We start from the raw sequence: 5,153 nt of genomic DNA, 5'->3' as shown, positions 1-5,153 counted from the left end.
TTTAAACCTGTATAATGAGTGCATACAAACTTAGAATTATTATCTCTTCTTGGTGAATTAAACCATGAGTCAAGAGTAATGATTCTTTTTTTAATGTCTAATTGACTAATATCAGTAGATCTAATCATTCTCATAAAGGCTTTTATTGCTAGATTTTTCAAAGTACACTTTTTTTGTACATTTAAAGTGCAGACCTTATAAGCGGCTTAAAATTGTTGTCTTATTCCATTTTCACAATATTTCATTTTAATTTGGATTTATTTTGTTTATTTACATTTAATTGAATAATTTATATATTTCACTTTGTCTACCACTTTACTATTAGTTTTATATTGGTTCTACCTGTTCTTTTTTTTCCTGCTCCTTTTTTTTTTTTTTTTTTTTTTAATTATCTTCTACAGGCTTACCTCATTTTATTACACTTCACCTTACTGTACTTCACAGATATTGTGGATTTTTCACATGCTGAAGGTTTCTGGCAATCCTGCATTGATCAAGTTTCTTGGCTCTGTTTTTTCAACAGCATTTGCTCACTTCATGTCTCTGTGTCACACTTATTTAATTGCTAATTATCTCAATATTTAAAACTTTTTCATGTTTATTATAATTATTATGATGACCTGGGATCAATGACCTTTGATGTGACTCTTGTAATTGCTTTGAGATGCCACAGACCTCACCCACAGAAGATGGCAACCTTAATGGATACATGTGCCCGTGTTCTGACTGCTCCATCTCTCTTCCTCTTCTCGGTCCTTTTTATTCCCCGAGACACAAAAATTTTGAAATTAGGCAAATGAGTAACCCTACAATGGTCTCTAAGTGTTCCAGTAAAAGGAAGAATCACACATCTGTCACTTTAAATCAAAAGCTAAAAATGATTAAACTTAGTGAGAAGGCATGTTGAAAACCTTCTGCAAAGGAAAAATTCTTGAAGGAACTTAAAAGTGCTACTCCAGTGAACATATAAATAATAAGAAAGTAATACAGGCTTTTGCTGATATAAAGAAAGCTTAAGTGGTCTGGATAGAAGATCATATCAGTCGCAACATTCCTTTAAGCCAAAGCCTAATCCAGAGCAAGGTCTTAACTCTTCAATTCCAGGAAGACTGAGAGGTAAGGAAGCTGCAGAAGAAAAATTTGAGGCTAGCAGAGGTTGGTTCATGAGACTTAGGGAACATAGCCATCTGCATAACATAAAAGCGCAAAGTGGAACAGCTTGTGCTAAATTAGAAGCTGCAGCAAGTTATCCAGAAGATCTAGCTTAAAAAAGTTAATGAAGGCGGCTACATTATCAAGAGATTTTCAGCGAAGACAAAAGAGCCTCATAGTGAAAGGAGATGCCATAGAGAACTTTCATAGCTAGAGAGAAGTCAGTACCTGACTTCAAAGCTGCAAAGTTCAGGCTGACTCTCTCATTAGGGGCTAATGCAACTGATGACTTTAAGATAAAGTCAGTGCTCATTCACCATTCTTAACATCCTAGGACCACTGAGAATTATGCTAAATCTATGCTGCTTGTGCTCTCTCAGTGGAACAACAAAGCTTGAATGGTAGCACATTTGTTTACAACATGGTTTATGGAGAATTTTAAGCACACTGTTGAGACCTACTGCTCAGAAAAAAAATTTCTTTCAAAATATTACCGCTTATTGACAATGTACCTGGTCAACCAAGAGCTCTGATAGAGGTGGACAACAAGACAAATTCTTTTCATGCCTGCTAACATAACACCCATTCTGAAGCCCAGTCTTATTATTTAAGAAATATATTTTGGAGGGTTATATCTGCCATACATAGGGATTCTTCTGATGATTCTGGGAAAAATAAATTGAAAACCTCTGGAAAGGGTTCACCGTTCTAGATGGTATTAGAAATGTGTGAGCCATGAGAAGTCAAAGCATCAGCACTAACAGGAGTTTGAAAGAAGTAGATTCCATCCCTCATGGATGACTTAGAGGGCTCATGAATTCAGTAGAAAAGTAACTGGAGATGTGGTGGAAACAGCAAAAGAATTAGAATTAGAAGTGAAACCTGAAGATGTAACCAGATTCCTGCAAACTTGTGGTTAAACTCTAACGAATGAGGAGTTACTTCTTATGAATGAACAAAGAAACTAGCTCCTTGAAGTGAATCTACTCCTGGCAAAGATGCTGCGAGGATTGTTGAAATGACAACAATGGATTTAGAATAGTACATAAACTTAGCTGATAAAGTATCGTATCGGCAGGGTTTGAGAGGATTGACTCCAACTTCAAAAAAGGTTCTGCGCATTAAATGCTGTCAAACACCATCATAAGCTACAGAGCAATCGTTTGTGAAAAGAAGAGTCAACCGATGCAGCAAACTTTATTGTTATCTTATTTTAAAAAACTGCCAAAGCCACCCCCAATCTTCACCAATGATTGATCTAATCAGTTAGCAGCCATCTCATCGAGGCAAAATCCTCCACTAGCAGAAAGGTTACTCATCGCTGAAGGCTCAGATAATGATTAGCATTTTTTAGCAATAAAGTATTTTTAATTAAGGTGTGTACATTATTTTTTAAGCATAATGCTATTGCATGTTTTATAGGCTGAACTAGAGTGTAAGTATAACTTTTATAGGCACTGGGAAACCAAAACATTCATGTGACTCACTTTATTGCAATATTTACTTTACTGTGGAGATCTGGACCCAAACCCACAACATCTCCAAGGTATGTCTTTGCATTGCATTATTGAATTTTGGAGCCGTACTATTGAAATACAATTCATGTTGCCTGCTGAAACAATGAGAAATTTATCAATATTCATTAAACTTGTTCAATAAAAATTAAAGAACTATTACAGATAGTACTGGCCTGGGGATGCATTTAGTACTTTCCATGGAGTACTCTTTGTTTACTGTATGCTTAGTTTTTGTCAAAGAATAGAAGTAACTACCATAGATTCTTGGATGGATGAATGGCATGAGGGATTATGTTTTCATGGCTCCGTCAAAACTTCATTAATGTGATGGTAATGACATAGATTTTGTGACTATGAACTGACTTTTCGTGAAGACATCACTCCTGCACAAAATTAAATAGCTGTATCTAAACATTCTTACACTTTTATGAAAATGTATTGAATGTGTTCTTAGTGGTTCAAGTGACTCTGTGTACTAGAAAAGGGAAATTTAGGTGCTATCTCTGCAAATCTTGTAATATTTCAGTCTCAAGAGGCTTCTTTACATTAAGATTATTTTTCATTCCAAAACCTTGTAATCCAGAGTTTTCACTAATTTAAACTCACCTCCAAAATTAGTAAGGCTATATATTATATATTATACAAAATTACTAATTCTTAATTAACTATATTTGTGATTATCAATAAACTTCAGATATCTTGGTGATCTTCACATTTTAAAAATATCTGTAATTTTTATGAAATATTTTAAAATTGAACACAATTGACTTGGATTTCATCTCCTATTCATTTACTGCTGCCAATAGCTCATGAAAATATTCTAGAGAAGGAAGAACAAAAATGTCTAGAAGATCTTCCAACTAGATATTTACTTTATTAATGTCCATAAGAGAAATTACACAATCATTAAAAGAAAATTCTCCTGGGAAAATGTTGCTTGCATTCGCATCACTGAGCCAGGATCTAAGTGGACGTTCGTGGAAGTCCTGGGCACTCCTATCAGAACAGTTTTGATAGTTGACCATTTAGAAATTGCTATTCCACAGCCAACAAAATCTACATAAAGACCCTCATCGCTGTAGGAAAATTCAGGTTATTGAAAACACCAATTCAAACATATATCTTCTATGAACCATATGAATCCCGTCCCTCCCAAAATATATATTCTTAAGCATTACACTATAAAGTTTGATAATTAAAGATCCAGACTTTTTAAGCAGATATTTATTTATTTAAATATTTCTGTATCATATGCGTTTTTCAAAAGTTGTTTGTTTATTTAAATAATGGGGGTGATAAATCACAATTATTATAGAAGATGTTACTAAGATTGTATTATTGGGTGTAAAATTTTGCCTCACATTGAGTGCACCTTCAGTTTTGGTACTGTTGCCGCTTGTTTTGACATTCATGTAAATTATAAACCTCCTCATCGTTTTTCTTGTATGTCAAGAGTTTTATCCCCAGTTACTCTGTTACCAAGCATCATCATATCATCTGGACAGGAAACAATTTATTTTATTGATAAACCACATTTTCTTACTACTATTCAGGATGTATGTCCCAAATGTGCTGACTACATAATAATATGTCAATAATTAATGAGAAAACCTTGAGACATATTATAATGATAGAACAAACCAAAATATTTTTTAAAATATAGTCACTAGCTGGTAATGGCCCAAATATTCAATGTCTGCTTTGACCCAGTGCAATGATCGAATGTGTTATTATTTTCCTCTAAGAAATAAACAATTGATTGTTATTATTTTTTCTTTGGAAAAGACTATTGTGCTTTTATTCACAGCAGTGAACTTCTTAAGGATAGAATCATCATTTAAATTAATTTAACAAGTACTTCTTGAGTGGCAGTTCTGTGCCAGATGTTGTGTAGGTACTGGCTATAAAGGAATGAAGATACTACAGAAGTTTGCATGGAGTGAAACCTAGAAGACGCTTTGTCCATAAACTAAAGCTTAAGGTAAATCTTTGACTAGGCCCAAGACTTACTGGGGTGGGTGCCTGACTTGTAAGTGTTCCAAACAGGGAGGAACAGCATGTGTGTGCCTTGTGTGTATTTACATTCTCTGTGCTCACTTTAGCAATGGTTTTAGGGTATTAGGTGACTGTGACTGCTGGGTAAAATTAACTCAGTAAATATCTAAACAACTTACTGTTAATTGGCCATGAGTCTACTATTTCAATGAGTTGTTATAGAAGTCTCAAAGTGAAAGTAGAGCGGCTTATTTACGAAGGTTAGTTAGAGCAATTTTATATCCTTACAAGTCAAATTATTTTAAATTACATACCAAAGTTAATGTTAAGTACAAGAAAATGTGTTTCTTCACTCAACAAATAATTGATTCACTATTATGTATAAAGAACTCATTTTTAGAGGCAAAGCAGGATTTATCTCTTATATATATTGTTGATTTACATAGAAAAATGCATGACCCATTCTTTACAGAGGTTTTGGTTGAAGAA

At 33.9% G+C, this 5,153-nt stretch overlaps 1 pseudogene; it reads left to right on the top strand.

The window, feature by feature from the left end:
- Window positions 1-811: 811 nt before the first annotated feature.
- On the top strand, window positions 812-2,496 carry LOC105298749 (annotated as a pseudogene).
- Window positions 2,497-5,153: the final 2,657 nt, after the last annotated feature.

The sequence above is a fragment of the Pteropus vampyrus genome, unplaced genomic scaffold, assembly GCF_000151845.1.
Source record: "Pteropus vampyrus isolate Shadow unplaced genomic scaffold, Pvam_2.0 Scaffold160, whole genome shotgun sequence".
NCBI classification, from domain to species: Eukaryota; Metazoa; Chordata; class Mammalia; order Chiroptera; family Pteropodidae; genus Pteropus; species Pteropus vampyrus.
The sequence above is the reverse complement of the archived record's forward strand: the minus strand, read 5'-3'. Positions and strand labels throughout refer to the sequence as shown.